Raw genomic sequence first — 20476 nt, forward strand, 5'->3', positions numbered from 1 at the left:
GTTTTAGGGCCACACTTCTATTTTGAATTAGAGCAGATATGTCCCAGCTCTCCCACCACCAGGCTTTCCTCACTGAGAAGAAAAAAAAAACATCTGATCATGCTACTGCTGGGTCATTTAAAACATTGAGTAGGTGTGTGAAATGAGGGGAAAAAAAAAAAAAAAAAAGCTCAGTATGGGGTTAATTCGCTCTGTAGAGTTGTGGGTGGATCACTTCCTCAGGACCAACTCATGCAGAGGAACCACACATGTACAGACTTCTAAAAGTAAAAGAAAGCCACGAACCTTCAGACTCCGTGGCACAAATTGATTGCCTTTGGAGGTGAGAAATACTCACTGCCTTTTGTCAGGGACGAGTGGACCTCACTTGAAATATCTGGGCAGGCCACTGTCAGATCCTGAAAATGAACCTGCGGCTTGAGGAGGGCTCTAGCAAATTGGGCACTTTCTGAAATTTACCTCTGCTGAATCTTTAAATTCATGTCTTGCTCAGTTTCTTTTAATGTGCCTTATTTTCTAGGTCTCATCTTGGAAACAACATCATTTCTTCCTGAAAATATGGGTGAATTCTTTCTATTTTCATAATTGTGTTTCACAGGCTTCCACGGGTTCCCTGCCTGCTGAGATAAGCTCAGCCAGGGTTTGGCCTGAAGGATTCCTCTAGGTTGTTTACAGTCTAATCCTTTCATGAAGTGGAAGGTGAAAGGGCAGACAGGAAACATCCTCAATTCCTAGATCATTAATAGGTGAATACAAGAATTCAGGTGTTTATAAGTAAATTTCACCCACAGGGTTTTCTGAGGCAGAAAGATACTGTGAAAAAGTCTCCTTGAGCACATGCTCCTAAGAGCCAGGAACCAATGGAGATTAACCAGGAGGAAATCACTAACAAAGAACGTGTTTGTAAAGTTTCAGAGCAAGCCATTTATGTTTTCTTATGTTTCTGCCTAAATTACTCTGACATCAGTAGGAACACTTCACAGAGTGTATAGACAGAAAGTCCCACAATGTTTATAACTTCCAAAAGGAAATATATATATACACACACATATATATGATATATGCATGTATATGTATGTATCTTTATTTGCAGTTAAACTATAGGCAGTATTGCTTCTTGAGATGGGGAATCAGGTGACGCCCTTGGGCAGTAAAGCTGAACAATCTGTAGAGTCCGGAGCAGAATCCACCTCCACCACCATCACCACACACACAAACACATAATCACCAAATACCTCCTTCATTACCTTGGAAAAACCTGCATTTGGATCTTGTAGAGACAGTTAAGAAAATGACAGTTCCCCTAAGAAGAAGTATTAAAAGCAGTTAAATTAATAACTTTTCAGATAACTGAGAGCAGGTTGGGGTTGAGGAGGATAGAGAGCTGACTGAGTGTGTCCCCAAAGAGGCAGTCCAGGTCACATTTGTTTCTTTTTCTTCAACTGCCTGATGATAGGAATGTGGATGTAGAAATAGGAAGAGATGGAGGGAGGGAGCCAGGAGTAAGCTTTATGAATTCTAACGACAACATTATCAGCTTATTGTACCACAGGCTTTCAAAATTCCAGTTGCTGGTTAGCTTGACACCTTTGCTGTTCAGTTCATTCATTTTTTTTTTAAACATCTTTATCGGAGTAAAATTGCTTTACAGTGTTGTGTTAGTTTCTGCTGTATAACAAAGTGAATCAGCTATATGCATATGTATATCCCCATATCCCCTCCCTCTTGCATCTCCCTCCCATCCTCCCTATCCCACCCCTCTAAGTGGTCAAAGCACCGAGCTGATCTCCCTGTGCCATGCAGCTGCTTCCCACTAGCTATCTATTTTACATTTGGTAGTGTATATATGTCATTGCTACTCTCTCACTTCATCCCAGCTTACCCTTCCCCCTCCCCGTGTCCTCAATTCATTCTTGACATTCGAAACAGCATAAGCAATGGCTACATGTACCAACCATTATCCTAGTTAGGTGGTCAAAGTCAGCTTAATGCTGGCTTTATTTTCTGTACTGATATTGAACAAAATGTTTCTCTTGAAAGGTCTTAGACGTCTATCCTCCCAGCTCCTGATTACAGCAATAACCAACCTCCAGAAGTCATTAGTGAAGACTAGAATAATATCCTGTAAAAAGTCAGCTATGAAGAAATTGGCGTAGTTTATCTCTGATTTGTGTCCTTATGAAAATAATGGTTTGCAAAATAAAACTACATTTCTCTGTCTCAATCTCTTTTTTTAACCAGATCTTTACAAGTTACATGGGGACTGATTTTTTTTCCTAACAAAGGTTGAATAACACTCAAAGGCTTTAGTAGCCAAAGTCCATCTTTAGAAATAGCTTTCTTCTATAATGTACTGCCAATTTCTTATGTGTGTGTATTTTGACCTTCCTGACGCCTCTGCTATGGGCTGCCTGTTGATTGGTACATGTTACTGCTTTGCTTATAAGAGTTGGGCAATAGTTCAGTGATCCAGTCCAAATCTGGGCCATAGATAGAAAGGGCTCATCTTCTATTTAAGAAATGTGGCAAACTGCTTTAAATGAATTTGGTTCAGACAAGGTCATTGGAACTGTTCATCTAATCCTGTGTGCCGTATGTAATGGACACTTCTGCTGAGCTCCAAAGCTGCAAGGTAAATAGATAAGAAAGCCAGTAACTTGCCGCCCCTGTTAGAGCTTTCCCTGAGTCTGTCATCAGATTTACATTCTTAGTCATATGGAGCCCATTTTGGCCATTTAAAAGTATTTGTTCACTGGTTCTCTTGATGTCTTTGAAGATAGTCCTGGGAATAATAACAGTGAATTCTTACATTATTTTCTGGTCTTTTTTCTAACTTTAAAAAAAAATTGGATATTGAATTTAAATGCATATTCATAACAGGTTTATGAAATATTCAGCTAAATTTCTTGGACGTGAAAGAATTAATTGTTAGAATGTTTTACTGTAGCTAATCATTATGTTAAAACCATAGTAGATTCAAGTATATTTTTGCTCAATTCTATTTGAGTAATTAATATACACTTGGCAAATTGAATCAATACATAAGCACTATAGACACTATTTTGAATTTAGTAACTTACAGACTTTCTGTGTTGCCTTATCCTCGTCTAACCATAACATGTATTTTACTCAACTGTGTTGTGATTCTGTACAATTTTGGGAGTCAGCATGTTATAGGATTTTGTAGTCATATAGAGCAAAACAAGACTAGAGAAGTATTGAATTCACCCTCCTGACTGGAGGCAGAGCTGTATTTATTCCATCCGAAATAGATGAGGATATTTCCTACTTTTAAATAACCGTGAAGATAGAAATTTCATAACAGCTCTTAGCAATCTATTTGATTATTTACCACTTGTACATTTAAGATGTTCATCCTTAAGTCTTAAATTCTTCACTGGACAGTTTAATATCATTTCGCCCTAGGACAAAAATACCTATCATTATTCTCTTTATAACAACTCTTCTTATAGTCAGAAAACTATGAAGATACACCTCAGCTCTTTCTTTCTTAAGTGAAATTATTCCAGCTTTTTAAACGTTTACTTTTATCTCTATAGCTCTTTCTGTACAAGAGTGGCAAAGGGGACTATTTTAAAAAGTTCTGTCATACATGATGCCCCTGAGAAAGGCACTGCATATTTTAATTTCACTGTGCCGATGTAGAAATAGCCACAGCTTTTTCATTATATGCTGATGGACAGAGCGTTTGTGTTCATTTAACCTTGAGGTTGAAACTTGTTCCCAAAAAAGTAACTGACTCATAGCATTGGCTAGACCCAAGAATAAAGAGCATCAGTTTTCTTAATCTTAAAGGCTCATTTTGCCCCCCACTCTAAAATGCACTAAAATTAACTTTTCCTTGCCCTCTCTCTGGTGCTATTTGTTTACTGATTTAACAACTTTTTTCTATCATCTTTGTCTCCTAAAATAGATGGACAGCATTTATTCAACAAACATTGGAGTGTCATGCTGTATTTAGGACACTGTTCTAGGCTTGGGAGATTCTAGTGTGAACTGTTAGCAAAGGCTCAGGGACAGAGGTGTCCTGAGCATGTTCAGGGAGAGCAAATAGCCTGTTACAGTAAGTAAGGAAGCAGTGGTGGGGAAAAAACAAGAGAGGTGGATTGGGGCCAGATCGTGAAAGATCTTGGATTGCTCTTAAGCAAATAGTTGGTGGTGACAAGGACAAAAGTAACATTTTCCAATCTGTATTATGGAAAGCTTTTATCAAGTCTTTAAAACACAGACTGTGCCCACATTGTCCTCTTGGTTTAGTATCTAACAGACCATCGGGTGAAAGTACCTGCTTAATTTGTATCTTTCGATATAAATTTTGTGTTATAATTTTTCCCTTTGTATTAAAAAAAATTTAAGGGAACCATTTGAGTAAAGACAGCCTCCTGTTCACACTGATCTGGATGTTTCTTCCTCCTGATGTGCCCATATTTATTCCAAAGCCCTCTGTACCACTAACATGTTACTTTCTGTGTTTATATACCAAGGAGTCTTGGGATGAGTTTGTCCTATAATAGGCACAACTTTTTTTGTACCAAGTGGCATTAATAGTAAGCTGTGAGCAGCATTATGACCAAGTGTTTCTACTTGATTGGACCACATGATAACAATACCAGACCTTTTCAGCATCCCCTAAAAGATATTAATGTACTATAATAAAAGGTCTTGTACACCAATCCATTTAGAACATGTAAAGCTGTAACTTTAGGAGTTTGAAATAAGGAAGGAAAGTTGTTCGGAATAAGATTGTAGAGAGCTCCTGAATGTCATCATGCCATCGAATTAAGTCTGTTTTAGGAGCTGTAAGAAATCATCCTAAATATATTAAACAAATTCAGTTCCTGATACTACCTTCCACCCGGCCCTGCCAACCCTCCCAGCCTTACTGCTTTTACTTCATTCTTATTTCTCAGGCTTTATACCTGTAAGAATCAGGAAGACTCAAGAGGATTTGTATGGGATGGGGTAGAGTGTCAAGTTGTATCTCAGCAATGTCTCAGGCTCAGAAACAGTCCTATACCTAATTGCTGAACTTTAGTTTTTGAATTCTCTCTTTTTATTGATCATGATTTCATCATCTCGGTTTTTGAAGACAGACATCATTCTGTGTTATCATAGCATATTAAGGAAAGGTAAGGCATCACTGTGATTTCCCTACTGTTCTTCTCAAGATGGTCTTGAAAAGCAGACCCCAAGATATGAATGACCATTTATGGCATTTATAGTCAGTCTCCTTAAGACTGACCAAAGGAATGAAAACACTTCAAGAAACTTGCAGGAGACCCCAAAGTACCTAGTGGGAAATTGAGCATGTTTTGTATGCACGTCTGAATAAGCCTTCCATCTGACTTTAACTTATAAATCTTTTGCCAGGTAGAAAATAGAGAATTAAAAACCTCCAAATTCAGGGTGCATGAAATGTCATTATATCTAGCATAAAATTTCTTGAATCTGTCAGATAAAGGAAATCATGTATCCAGAGTGAAGATGGAATATCAATTGACAGGAACCTATGAAGCTGGCACATATTATGAGACATATGAATCTAAAAATCCAATAGGGCCTCATCCTTTGAAAACACTGGAAGCCAGAAAAGTATTAGGAAAATCAGTAAGGTAAAAATCTTCATCCTACTATTTGGAATGACTCCCACATAAGAATTAATTAACACAATACTTCTAGAACATTAAAAGGATGTTAAAATGTTATCTCTACCCATAGAAAACAAAGATATAAACCCACCTAACTGCTGGAGAAAGTAGTTGAAAAAAAAAATTGGATGGATTAAAGGCATGTCTAAGAGGTCTTTTCTGTCCTGTTGTCACATCATTTACCCTCTTCAGATAGAAGGATAAGTGTTGAACTTCAGTTCATCTGAATTCCTCAGCTCTGTCATCAATGCTGTGACACATTCTAATTTTCTGATTCATTTGTGATGAATAAGCTCTCCCTTTTCTATTCACAATGCTAAAAGTAACCAGTTTTTGTGAGTTATGAGTACTTATTTTCCATTTTTTTATTGCACTATTATTTTCCCTTAGCAAAGTTTCTCTCACTCTTTGTCAGCCAGTGTGAATCCCACGTGCGGAAAAGCCCTTGGACAGTACCATTGCCTAGGCTTGGAGTTAGTCAAGAGGAACGAGAGACTGACAGCCCAGACTCCTTTTTTAACCCAGCCAGGTACCTCAGCTGTCAAGTGTCTCAGCTTCTGCACCCAAAAATGGGTACAATAGTAGCTTTCCCTTACCACCCTGAAATATTTAGAATGCAAATCAAGCCAAAACTGTCTCCTTCCAAAGGAGAAACTTAAACTAGCCTACAAAATTCTTAATGAGGCCAGACTTCAAGGGAAAACATAAAGTGGGAAACACCTATAGGTACTGGAACTTAAGGGTTATAAATATGTAGACCTCAGAATGGTACAGACTTATTCAGATCCCAGCAGCTGTCTGATTTAGGGTAAGTTTCCTAATTTCTCAAATCTCCCTTTTTCCTCTGGTAAAGTGGAAGTAATAGTATTTACTCTTGTAGTCAGGATTAAATGATATACCGTTAATGCTGCTTTTCAAACTCTTCCAGGGAGGTGATCATCAAGCTAAGGTGAGCATCCGATATTCGTGGTGCCTGGACATCACCTGAAACAGTCTGCTGCAAATAAGGCTTTTCAGTGAGGTCTCGGGTTTCACCCTACAAGATACATACACATTTTGCATTCTACCCCTCAATTTATCCTTGTTTGTTTCACTAAACCGGAAGTTCCATGAGGGCAAGAACAGGATCTGTTCTTTTTTTCTATAATGTCCAAGAAATAGTTATTGGATAAATGAGTGCATATACAAATAAGAGGTTACATTACTTAGTCACAAAGACAACTGACCCTCTGAAGAGACAGCTGTGTCTTTATTATTTATTTTGTGGCTTTGCACACTCTTGTCAGACTGCTCCACCTCCCTGGGTATACCCATATTCAAACTTCAGAAGCATTTACTTAAGATGCCTGGAACCACACAAAGTACTCAGTGAATAGTAACTCTTATTATCATTTCTCTGCTCACTATTCCTCTATCTCATTGTTCCTAAGGCTCTATGGACTTTTTAAAAAAGAAGTTATAAGGGACTAGGAAAGTCAGAGTCTGGAAGTCCTATAAAGGAGTCTGTGTGTCTCTAGTGACACACACTCACCCATGTAGAGATCTATTTTCTATCCATTTCATTTACTCCTGGCTTTAACTTTATAGCGACTTGTTAAAACATCCTAGAGGTGATGAGCAGGGGGACTGAAAGAGCATTTTCTCCCCTCTCCCCTTAGACCAAGGGTTACTAACCTGGAATTCTTGGAAGACCTTCATGGACTTTGGGAGATGCTTGGAACTTGGTGTTTTTGAAGAATTTCTGGGAGGAGAAATTCTCATAGGGATCTGTATCACCTCAGATGTTGGGAAGCATTGCCGTAGAACATAAATGGAAATCAGAATGGACTAATCTTTAAGTTACAGTTAATAATACTTTTAGTTCCTTGGAGATTGATACTATATAATAATTTCTACTCAGAAATCACAAAACTAAAATTAGACTTCACTACAAATCACCCCTTCTCCCCCTCTCTACTCTTGCCTCCCCCGCCAGGTTTTAAGGTCTTGATTCATTTTGGGCTTTATAGTTCTATATTCTTGGCTAGATATTTGTACTTTGAACCCAGCATGCTTAATGCAAATGTTTTTAAGCTTATGCAAAACTATTATAGATAATTCTTTGCATTTCAGATGAAAACAATTTACAAACACACAAGGTGAATATCACTTAGGCAGAAAGGGCACATATCAGTAAAATAACAATTTGAACTGAACAAAAATAAACCCATGTAGATTAATACATATTTTCAAAATTGCATAGCAGATTGTAATTCAATCAAGAAACGGGGCCTTTTGACATTTATGAATGCTTATAAATTGTATAAGAACTCTGAGATTAAATTTTTAGCCTTAGTATTAAATTTGGGATAGATAGTATTGTTTTTCATTAATACATAAAGACAACAATTATATCCAATAAAATCTTCAATTTAACTTGGCTTTAATTTGTCTTAGACTGTGACATACACACTGTGATTTTTCTCTCCATCTTGGATTCCTGTCATTGACAGCCTGTGTGTCATTTGACATCCAGGAAAGATAGCTTTTCATTCCAGACCTTGGATGTATTAATCAATCTGGGTACAGTTTACATCGATCTCTTTTGATCACATCAAAAATTTAATTTTGACTGATTAACTTTTATGAATAAATACTCCTTTCCTAGAAAGGAAAGTTATGCTCTTAGATATAAGAGCATAAATACTAAGTATAGTTCAAAAAGAGCATAATTATTATTGAGACTTACTGGGTTTATAACATGCAACAGAAAAATTAGTGAGTATATTGCATAGATAACCACTAGTCATATTTTTCTCCATTTTCTCAAGGGTTGGGAAAGAAAGCAAGCTCAAAAAGGTTGGAGGAGGGAGCGAAAAAAGGGAGGAGAGAGGGAAGGAAGGAAGGAAGAAAAGAAGAAAGGAAGGAAGGAAAAAGATGCACCAATGAAGTGGTCTAGGATCCTAGCTTGTGGAAGGGACTAGAATGTAGCAAAACTTAGAGCTTTAAAGTCGTTGAGGCTAGTTGGTCTTTTTATTTATATATATATATATATATATATATATATATATATATATATATATATATATGTACGTATTTCAAGTTTGTGTGTACTTTCAATGAATCACACATAAGTTAATTATCTTGCTTAAAATTTTAATTAAGCTCATCAATTTTGTGAAACAATTTCAAAACATTGAAGACCTCCAGCCTCTCTTGTGTTGGCATACATTATGGTCCAGGCTGCAGATTTTCATCTTAACTCTTCTTGTCCAAAGAGGGGAACACCATACTTCACTCCTGCATGTTCATGGAACAGGGTTTCACCTTGTCCATAAAAGGAAAAACTTTTTCTTTGGAGGAACATCTATGATGGTGCATTTTCCCAGAAAACTTGCTGAGAAGTGAAGTCTCTTAATTGCCAGTTTTCTACTTTAGCCTTATTCTATGCATTAGTCAGGTCCTTCTACTTGATCTCTTTTAATACAGTTTGTTTTTCATATTTCTGAAGGCCATATGTGAAGTGGTTAAAATCATGGTGTCAGAGAGACAAGAATTCAATCAGTGTATATTAAGTCCTTGACATATTTGAGTTGGGTGGGGTAGGGAGACCTGCTTTGTCTTCTCAGCATCCTTGTTTGGTTTATTAATTTCTCTTGGATCTTCTGTTACTTCAGTTTTATTCTTCTGTAAGAAAAGCTATCAAAACAGTGGCAAACAGGCCAGTCCCATAATCGCTTATTTGGCTTGTGTGTTGAAGATTACAAAGGAGAATTATCAGACTTGAAATATAGAATGAGAAACTGTTAAGGTCAACTCCCCCCAAACCTGAAGTTTTCATTACTAGAAATGCATTCTGGGGGACCAATGCTTTTGTTTAACATCATTTTGTCAGAGGGGACACTCTTAGGCTGGTGAGACAGGGTAGACACAAGGCAGTAGCAGTCCTCAGCTAACAATTGACAATACATGGAGGCTTTGAATTTTCCCAGAGTATCTTCTGGGCATTAAACATACTAAATCTACCCTTAAAAGAAGCAAAGTGTATCAGTTTCACTCACCTTTGTCAAAATTAGCTAAGATCTGTCATGCACTACATAGTAAAGCTTTTATCTATTCTCATCAGTGCTGCCCAATAGATATTTATGCAACGATAGAAACATTCTATCTGTAAGGCAGCCACTAGCCACAGGTGGCTGTGGAGCACTGGGAATGTGAATAGTAGACTGAGGAACTAAAATTTTAAATATTTTAAATTTAAATAGGTAGATGTGGCTAGTGGCTACTGTATTGAACAGCACAGCTCTAGATAATGTTTGTATGATATCGATCAGAATGAAGTTGACAAAGAAAGAGGTTGACACTCCTTCTGTGTTGGTCAGATAGCAGCAGGTCACACCTTTGGAAATTTTACGAGGCTGAATCTCCTTTTTCATGGGCTCTCACTGCTCATGCTTTAGGAGCAATTAGTCCTGTCTAAACTTAGATTTGCTTTCCTTCTCTCCACAGTATCATTGGGTTTATTTTTAATTCCTTGTTTTGTCTTTGATTTTCAGTTCCTTGACCGTCATTCTGTGGCCTGCCCCTTCTCTTTATGTAAGTAAAAGTGGTTTTTTTTTACTTTTCAAAAAAAGCACCAGATTTGGGAAATTTGGGTCTTTATTGGCATGTTCTCCAGTTGACATTGTTGTGGTTTCCAGTGCTTCTTCAGTGTGTATTAGCTTCTTTTGTGTTTGGAGTCAATGCTGTTGGTGGTAGTAGTAGTTGCCATCATGAGGGGGCTGAAAAGACCAGCAGCCCAAGCCACTGGACTTATATAAAGACTTCCTTTGACTCAGCCACGGCTGCTGTTTGCAAAAGTCACTGCTCTTCTGAACTACAGCTTACATTCTTCAGCCAGATACCAGCCACAGTTGGGCTTTTGCTCCACTGTCAATCAATGGGCAATTATTTATTCTTCAGTTATACACCCATCCCTAGGCCCAATAGTTTTGAATTTCAACTTCTAGATCAGAGCTTTCATTTTTTGGACAAAATTTCTAATATCCTTTTACAGGAGGTACAAGACTGAAGTACAAAACTTTAGTTATTTAGGCTAAAATTGTATGTGAAATAGTAAAGTCCAGAAAAAAAAAAAAAAAGAGAGAGAGAGAAATCATGTGCCAGAAGGTTTATAGAAGGTACCATTCTTTTTTTAGAAAAGATGGAAAGTCATTTGGGGAAAAAAAAAACACAACTTGATTTCAGATGAAAAGAGAGAACATTTATAATTTAAAGCCCAAATCATGCTGCACTGAGTTGGTTTGGATAAATTTCACCTTGAGCTGCTTGAAAGAGATTCTGGGGCCACGAACCCAAATAATCAAAGTCACTACCTGAGACATCACCCAAGAGATGCTACAGGTAATGGCAGTTACCTCACGTGATAAATATTATCAGCATCCTTCCAGCTGCTTCTCACTCTCTGGTGAACACTGTCCCTTATTCACAACATACTATCTTCACCGACTCCTTCACACTCTGAGGTCTTTCTTGTGTTGCAATCATTTGCACAGAAAGGAGGTCCCCATGGCTCTTTTGCTTGCGTGTGGCTTCCACTCCCATTCCTAGAAGCTAGTTGCAAATATATGTAGGGGAGTAGAATCCTCCAAAGGATGCTAAGGCTAAAGTCTAAAGTGACATTTATTTGACAGAGAAAGGAGATTGATTAAACTCCCCAGAGACTGGTGCTGTGTGTAATGCATTTATACAGCAGGGGTGGGTCCTCTCTGCCCCTGACAAGTCTTGTTATTCCTCATTCTTGGTGTTGATAGAGTGGGTCTGTCAGTGCGTCGGAGGGTGTCGGCGTGCATGCTTGTGGTTACCACTTTACGTCTCTGCATCCCGACTCCAGTTACCTAGCACTGCATATTTCTAGTCCTCTGACTGGCAAATCATTTTTGTTGCAGTTCTTTTGTGTAAAAACAGTTCACATAATAGCTCTGTGTTAGACAAGGCATTAATCCTCACATCACCGGGTATGAATCAGCACCGTGCACTTCTGCCCGCACGGCTCAGCTATTATGACGTCAGCACTGGAGGGCAAGCCTCAGACACAAGCAGTGCAGCAGCCTGGAGACCTGGGTCACAGATTAGAAATCGAGGGGAGACCTTTGAGATAAAAAACGTAATTGAAAGGCTGTCTCTGGCTCATAGGAAAATGTGAAGCTGATTCTATGCTATATCAACCATCAATCTCGCAGCTTCTAGAGAGATCCAAGTTTTTAACCAGAGAGGGGGCTGAGCAAATGACCTGAATGGGCTAATAGCCCATCCACGTATCCACTAACCTTTTCCCACCCCCCCAGGCCAGGCTTCATGCTTGCTTAGATTGTTCCCAATCCTGAGACTGCCTTTATTTCAAAGGTGACAGGGCCTATGACAGTCCTGCTGTCCTCAAGTGCCCCACAGACACAGCTGATGGCTCCAGAGGTGGTGAGCCCACGTGCCCATCAAAGGGAGAAGAAAAGTTCCCTGGGGGACAGATCAAAACATTATCTCCTCAGTGCTTCTGGTTCCTAGTGCCTCTTTAATGGCCTCCTCCAGACAGGTGCAGCATTCTGCCTGTTCAACTTTTTTCTCCTCGGCACTGCATTTAGTCCAAAGTCCCAGTCTGGATTTGACACAGATTTCAATAGGAGCTGAATAGCTTCCAGATGTTCCCCCAAAAGTGTTTCATCCCATTAATCTTTAGCAGAGCAAAGAGGAGCCCTCTATAACCTGCCATGCTGCCTTGAAGCAGAGAGCACAGGCTCGCCCTATTTGAGAAACTAGGTTCTTAAAAGGTAGACCTCTCTACAGTTCGGACTAAGGTTCATTCTCAGAACAACACCTTTCCATATTGAAAGCTAAATGTTGAAAAGGCTGAAAATTAACTGCCTACATTCTCTGTTAACAAGACATTCCTCCATCACGCCCTCTATCCCTCACTCTTCCTTTCACCCTGTGATAACCGTCTAAAGTGCCTTACTGCTGGGGTCTTCTGCCTTCATTAGATTGCTAGTAGGCCCCTACCCTGCTTCTAGAAGCTAATACTACTGCTTGGCTTAGGTTTTGATTGATTATCATGTGCAGCTCTTCATTCAATTTTCAGTCAACAAACATTTATGGAAAGCTAGTCACTATGCTCAGTTCCTAAAACTGCTAGATAAATAACAAATGCTCCCCATTGTTAAAAATCCCACAGTCCAGTAGGGGAGATATATAGTAAATAAAGGCCATACCATGTGATAGGCACTGGAATGGAGGTATATACAAGATGTAGCGAGGGGAACAAGAAGGGAGCGCCCGCCTGCATATGGGAGGTGCCCAAGCTGGGCCTGAAAGTCTAAAGAGTGAATTGTAGTTTACCAGGTGGATGGGGGGAGGGGAAAGCAAAAGGGGATCCTAATCAGAAGAAAAGCCAGAGGGAAGTCAGGGGGCATCTGCGCAGCAGCCGCATCCCGAGTTCGTGGCTAGAGCTTGGTGATGGGAAGGGGATCCTTTCAAAGGAGATGAGGCTGGAAAGTGGGCAGGAGGCAGATCACGAGGGCCTTGTATGCCGAGCAGAGAAGTTTGGACAGGAAGCAGCAGGCTTGGGGAGGCTTTGAAGAATTTTAAGTAGATTTATGTTTTAGAAGAAGAGCACTCTGGTGACTGAGAAAAGGGAGACCAGGTCATAGATGAAAACCTAGGGCCTGAACTGTGCAGTGGGGCTGGGAGTGGAGGGGAGGGGCGATTCGGTAGTGCCGACATAGACGTTGACATTTGCCTAATGCCAGCCTGGCTTGGCCCCGTGTATAATCCTTGCCTTCTAGCAGAAAGGTTGATGTGTTGTTTGGGGCCAAATTTCAGGCCAAAATGCACCTTTATGGGACCTTCACCAGAGACCTCAACTTGAGTCTGACCTACTGCTCTCCAGAGATGTGTGTCTCTCTCTCGCATAGTGGCCTTGGGGGAGTGGCAGGCAGAAAAGGAGAGGGCATTGCCAGTGTCCCGCTTTTCTCTTCTTTCACCTGAAAATGAAACCATTTCTTAATAATATCCCCCTAAAGTCAATCATTGTCCCAGTTTCCTATCATTTTCCCACTGCTGCCCTTTTCTGAGGAGAAGTTCCAAGCCATTGAGCTGAATTGCAACTTATGCACAGCCGGGTATTGAAACAATGCAGTATATTTGTTCCTTCTTTCTGAATTAGAGTTCACCATAAGTGTGCTTTCCTCTTGTTCACTTTGGGCTGCCAGGACAATTTAAAGGAAATTTTCAACAGCTTATGTTGCATGTACCATGTTCTCTTTTGCAAATGAGAGGATGTCTGGGGGTGTGTTTAAGTCTTCTCTGTATTACTTTCTGGAGAGAGGTTTGAGGAGATGAACAAGATAAGGAGTAGAGACCTATTGAAAGCCCAGGTCCCTTCAGTGACCTGAGTGCAGAACGTAGGCTGGTGATCAGATGGTCAATTATGTGTTTGTCAAAACACAGTGGGCTGCATTCCAGACTGCCAGCTTTGGAGGCCCGGCTTCTGCCAACCAAATGTCATCTGGGAACATGCAACACTGGGCACTGTGAAGGAGTTTGAAATAGACCATGCCACAGCCAACCTACTGCCAGTCTTATAGCACCAATATGGCATGCACAGCCGGGCCCCATGTTTCAGAGCTCAGGAATTCACTGTTCTAAATTCAAGAGGTCAGATGGGTTCATGTTTTCAAAGCCTATGTTCTCTGCTTTGAACATTGTGACTTGCTCCTCAGTGATTTCCAAGTGATTTTTTCCAGTCACATCGCTGTGGAAACCACTCTTTTTGTGATGGTTATGAGAGCCTTGTCAATGTCCCAGAGGAGAGAAAAAAAATAAACTTGCTCTGACAATGACTATGATTCCAACAGAGGGATTCCAACTCTTAGGAAATTGCATGAAAGGTGCATAGCTTTTAAAATATCAGGAACCACCTTGGCAACTTATAAAAAGCAGAAGGGCTTTGCCTATTTTATAAAGTGATTTGCATATACCTGCATAAATAATGTCCCCACCTGTACTTTTATGCATTTAGGTTGAATAAATTAAATTCAGTGATCTTTAAAATATTCACTGTCTTTCATTGCTCAGATACCATTTTCAGGACCCTTCCTCCTCATTTTTATTTCCTGTAGTAGTAGTGGCTATTTTTTTCAATCTTTTGACTAATTCAGAGAATCAAAACACTTCTGCAGACCAGTCTACCACAGCCAGGAGCATTACCTCCCTCTGCTTGCATTTCTCTTAGCCCTTCTACTTATTAGGCCATGCTTTCCATATGCTTTTCATAAAGGAAGTGGGGGAAGTATATTACTAAAATGAAAACACACTGATACACATCTCAGGGACACACTCATATTAACCTTTCTTTCTTAGGCCACTGCCACCACTAACCCTAACCCTAACCCTTCAGGAACCATCCAGCCACTAAGCCATATCAATTGTAACTTGGGCCTTCAAATCAAAGCCTGGTTAGTAGGCCAGCCTTAAACACAATCATCCCATAAGCTATAACTACTTACTATATACAAAGAATCATATTTAATGGAGAGTTAAAACATAAACTAGGACACTGCCCTTGCTTGCTCTTAAGAAACTTAAAATTGAGTTAGGAAAAGAAGTCATACTATTGAGTGTTCATATGCATAGAAAATAATAAATAACAACTCCAAAAGGAATGAGACATTCCAATAAGTACTATAGGATTTCATTAGTGAAACAGAGCCTTGAGGGCTGGAAAACTTCATGTAAAATGCAATTTAGCTGGGTCTTGAAAAATGGCTAGAATGTAAACAAGATGAAGAATAAAGGAATGGTATTCCAAGCAAAAGCATAAACCTAAGTGTGGGAATCTTTGAAGGGGTACAATAAATAGCACTGTTTTTCCCCACTCAAATTCTAAACCCATTGGAAAATAAGACAAAAGAACTGATGGCTGAGGAACCAAAATTTTTGCCAAAGTCTTTGGGGACAGATGTTAACTTAGTATGAGAGGTAAAAAGAGCTCACTGACTCCCTTCCTCCCAGGGGAAAATTTGGGTCTGCATAAGAACAACACTTTTCCAGGTCACTAATTCCCACTAGTCTAAGTAGTCAAGGAAGGAGAAAGTCTAAATTCCTGTACTTATAAACTTTGATAGATCAGTTCCACCTAACTGAGAAACATGGACCAAGGGCTGTCTTACCAACATGATGACTCTCCTCCATGGAGAAGTATAAGGAATGAGGCCAGAGGCAAGATATGTTTAGAAAACTTCCCTATGGAAATTGGGAGTGGGGAAGAGGCATTCCTATAAACCCTAAGATCCACAGGCTGGAAAACAAAAAGAGGAAATATTGAGTAAGATGAAAATGGGAACCAGAGCCAAGAGGCCAAATAAGGCTCTCATCTGCCTAAGGGGACATACCTGATGTTGAAACCAGTAGTCATAGAATTATTGGAGACCTAAACTAAGGGATCCTTTTCAGACTCTCAAAGTTACCAGAATCAGAATCCCAGGGACAAGCAAGAAATGAAGATAATGGACTAAAACCTAGTTGGGAAAAAAAATACAAAAACTCTTATCGTTTGTTAAGCTAGTAATAACAATAAGAAATAACATTTGTTGAGTGCTTGCCTTTCTTTAGGTAGTGGACAAAATACTTTCAATGGTTATATGATTTAACCTTTTAAACTCCTCTTATTAAATAGATGATGTTATAATCCTAATTTTGAAGATAAAATGGAGATTTTGTATGTTTGAGTAATTTTTCCAAGAATGCCTAGGAAGTGATAGAGATAGAACTTGAATCCAAGACTATCTGTCTTAAAAGCCTTGGCTGAATTTCATTAAACACAAAGTAAATGTCTACTAAGTGCTGAAAATATAATAATGAGCAAAACAGACATGGTCTCTGCCCTACTGGAGTTTATAATTTGGAGGATGAAAGACTGATATTAACCAAACAGTCACATGAAAGAACTTATAATTGCAAACCGTGCTTTCTGTTATGACATAAAAATGCCAGGTTTTCTAAGAACAAATATAGGAGGGGAATATTTAATAATAATAATAATAAATATAGGAGAGGAATATTTAATAAGTGAGTCTGTAAGTACAGGAGAAGCTTACCTGAGAAAGTGACATTGAGCTGACATCTGAAGATGAAAAATAAGAAGTGAGATTAGGTGGTGGAAGAGGTTTCCAGGCTGAGGGAACAGCATGAATGAAGGCCCTGAATATAGCAGAATAGAGAGAATGAGGTGAAAAGCAGCCAGGTTGAGGCTGAAGAGAGACTACAGGGCCTGATAATATCAGGATCTTTGTCGGCCATATTAAGGACTTGCCTCAGGGCAATAGGAAAGCAAATTTAAGAATGAAATTGGCATGATCAATTTTTTATTCTAAAAAGATCAGGCTACTCTTATACATTTATCCCAAACAAGCAGAAACATATCCACACAAAAATCAAGATTTATGGCAGCTTTATTCATAATAGCCCAAAACTGGAAACAACCCAGATGTCCTTCAATGAGTGAATGGTTAAACTGTAGTACGACCATACCATGGAACTACTCAGCACTCAGAAGTAATGAACTCTTGGTATGTACAACAACTTGGATTAATAGCAAAGGTGTTACACTGAGTGAAAAAGCCAATTTCATTTATATAGGATTCTTGAAATGAGAAAATTATAAAGATGGAGAACAGATTAGTGGTTATCAGAGATTAGGGAGTGGGGGAGAGATGGAGCTAACTGTGGCTGTAAAAGTGTAGGCCAGAATATTCTTATGATGTAACTGTATTTGGACTGTGGTGGTGACCATGCAAATCTATACATAAGGATACAATAGCATAGAACTACGTACACACACATACATGAGTGCATGCAAAGTGAGTGAAATCTGAATAAGGTGGATGGATTGTACCAATGTCAATTGCCTGACTGTGATATTGTACCACAGTTAAACAAGATATTATATTGGGCCAATATATCAATAATAGAGGGGTAGAGGGTATACCAGATCTTTCTGCATTATCTCTTACAATTGCATGATAAACTACCATAATCTTGAGATTAAAAGTTAAAGAAAAAGATCAAGCTAGTTTCATTATGGTAAATGGTCTAGAAGGAGCAAAAGTAAGGAGGCTGCTGTAATAGAACAGACAAGAGATAGACTAGGGTAGTGACAAAGGGAATGGAAGAATAATAAATGGAATCAAGAGATCATTCAGAAGCAAAATATACAGGATTTTCTTATGGATTGGATGTGGGAGATGAAGGAGAAAGAAGTGGCAACTATGACTACTGGTTTTGTGCTTGTAAAACAATATGGAGGGTGGTGCCACTCAGGGTTGTAGGAAACACCAGAGGAGAACTGGGGTGGAGAAAAAATCATAAGATCTGGTTTTAAAATGTCTAGTGTCAGATGCTTTTGATAGAGATAAGTGATCATATTGAGTAGGCAGAGGAATATACACAACTGGAATTCAGAAGTAAAGCAAAGGCGAATGAAGCTGTTGGCATGGATGATAATTGCCTAGGGGCAAGGTTAGATTGAGAAGAAGGCCCCAACTGGGACTTGAAGAACTCTTAATATTTAATCAGCTGGTAGAGAAAAATGAGGCTGTGAATATCCTCAGAAGGAACAGCTAAGAGGTAGTAGGAAAATCAGAAAACACTGGCACAGAAGCCAAGAGAAGAAAGTGTTTCAAAGAGAGCAGTCAGTAGCGACCACTGAGAAGTCCAGTAAGTTAAGGACTGAAAAATATATCACTTAATATATTAATCTGGATGTTATTGTTGACCTTAGCCAGAGGTGGTTTGTTGAAGAGGTAGAAGCAGTAATTTATTCGTCATAGGATGAGGAAAGCGTAAGAAGTGAAGAAACAAAGACAGCAAATGTGGATCAGTCTTAGAAGTTTTACTGTAAAGGAAAAGAAAATGAGCTAGTATAATATCTTTGGAATGGGGGAGTGAGGTCAAAGATTTGGGGGAAAAAATGGAGATACTGGCATCTTTATATGCTTAGGAGAATGCAGTAGAGAGGAGAGATTCAGTGTACAGGAGAGACAAGAGGATGGGATGATTGGTGGTGGAAGATTCCTGATAAGGACAGAGACATGGAATCCTGAGCACAAGTGGAAGGAGAGAAGGAGGGACATCTCTTCTATAGTTACAAGAAAAAAGAAGGAAGGGTAGGGATAGATGCGAGCCATGTGTAGGTTTGGTAGTGAGAAGTTGAGAGGTTTCCCAAGTGATGGCTCCTAGGGAGCAAGGTCCTGCTAAGAAAAAGTGAGGAGGAGATTTGAGGAAAGTAGAGGTTTAAAATAGTTCTTGGGACAAATGGGACAGTAGGTTAGCCAGAAAAACAGTAGGATTCTCCTTGGCAGTGTGGAAGGTCCAGGTGAGCCTGGTGGGTTAATGTGGTACCTGTCTGTCTTGTGTGATTTTCTCCAGCAGTTCAGTGATGAAGGTGGAAGCTCAGAGGAGATGCGCACTTGAGTTCAAATTAGGATGGAGCTTTACCTGATGTACATGAAAAGATATTAGAGTTTTTAGCTTCTTTTTGGTTCTATTAGAGGCCAGAATGAAAAGGCAGTGTGAAAGTTCAGTTCTCTAAGCATCTGGTGAGTACCTACATTGCACCAGGCACTGTGTTTGGTACAGAAAAAACAGTCTAGTGAAGTTTAAAGGCTGCCATCTAGTCCAAAAGGCCAGGAACAGGTGATTAGATAACCCTTACCAAAAGACGCAGAAACCCATGTCATTACTTTTCTTTCTTCTGTCCGTTCCTTCCTCCCATCCTGGCATTACCCAATTATTTTCTTGCTTTCTCACAAAATATCTACTGTCTGCCTTATTGCCAAGCCTCTAATATGCATCATACAAATATGAGTGACAATTCTGATTTCTCCCATCATCATTTTGCTAAAATACGGTCATTTAGGAACAATTAGATCATCTACTTGAAGTGTGGTATCGGTACCGTGTGAATTTTCTCTAGATTTTAAAAGCTTCCCTCTAACTATACAGAAAGGCGATTTATTTAAAAGAGGGATGGAGAGAAGAAGAGTGGGTAGATGAGAGAGAAGAAAAAAATAAGAAAAAGAAAGCTAATTATCTATAGAAGACCTTATATAGCAGCTCACCCTCGTCATTCAAGGGAACTCCCACTTGAAATGAGTAGATGAGCCTCCCTTCCTAATGGTGGCCTACACCATCAGCTTCCAAAACAGCTTCCAGACCTGGAGACATTCCAGAGTGCTATAGACTAACTAAGTTCCAGCTTCTGGTAATGTAAGACAGGATACGAAGAAGACCTGAAGAATATGGAAATTCCTAATTCCAGTAGCAGTAGGATTCCTCACTCGGATTTGTTCTAAGCATTACAAAGTGGCAGCTTACAAAGAGGTGGTGGTAATGACAGCTTTCCTTTATTTGAACACATTCCATTCTGCTAGATTCCCTTTAGGAAATGACATGAGGACCATTTGACTCAAAACTAAATTGCAGATACATCTGGGGTAAAATTTGGCAGCTGCTGAGCAAAGCAGCTGTATTTTTTTTAATATTTACTTCTTTCATGATTCTATAATTCACACTTATTGTAAAATATTAAGAAGGTATAGAGTATGGAGAAAACATCCACAATCCCACTAAACAGAAAAAAACTATTATTAACAATTTTTTAGATCACCTTCTAGTCTTTTCTCTGAATTTTAACATAGCTGAGCATACACTGTATGTATAGAGTTGTATCCTAATTTTTTTACTAACAAGTGCTTCTCAGTGTAATTACATACTGTTTG

The 20476-nt window shown here is 39.1% G+C and overlaps 1 protein-coding gene across 3 annotated transcripts in view; it reads left to right on the forward strand.

The window, feature by feature from the left end:
* Positions 1–20476, forward strand: part of ZBTB20 (zinc finger and BTB domain containing 20) — an 808814-nt gene that overhangs the window by 612278 nt on the left and 176060 nt on the right. For all 3 annotated transcript variants that reach the window (XM_057544981.1, XM_007181901.3, XM_057544982.1), the window contains one exon: positions 10205–10244. The gene's annotated coding sequence lies outside the window, so the exon portion shown is untranslated. The remainder of the gene's footprint in view (positions 1–10204; positions 10245–20476) is intronic.

The sequence above is a fragment of the Balaenoptera acutorostrata genome, chromosome 4 (assembly GCF_949987535.1).
Source record: "Balaenoptera acutorostrata chromosome 4, mBalAcu1.1, whole genome shotgun sequence".
In the NCBI taxonomy this organism is placed as follows: Eukaryota; Metazoa; Chordata; class Mammalia; order Artiodactyla; family Balaenopteridae; genus Balaenoptera; species Balaenoptera acutorostrata.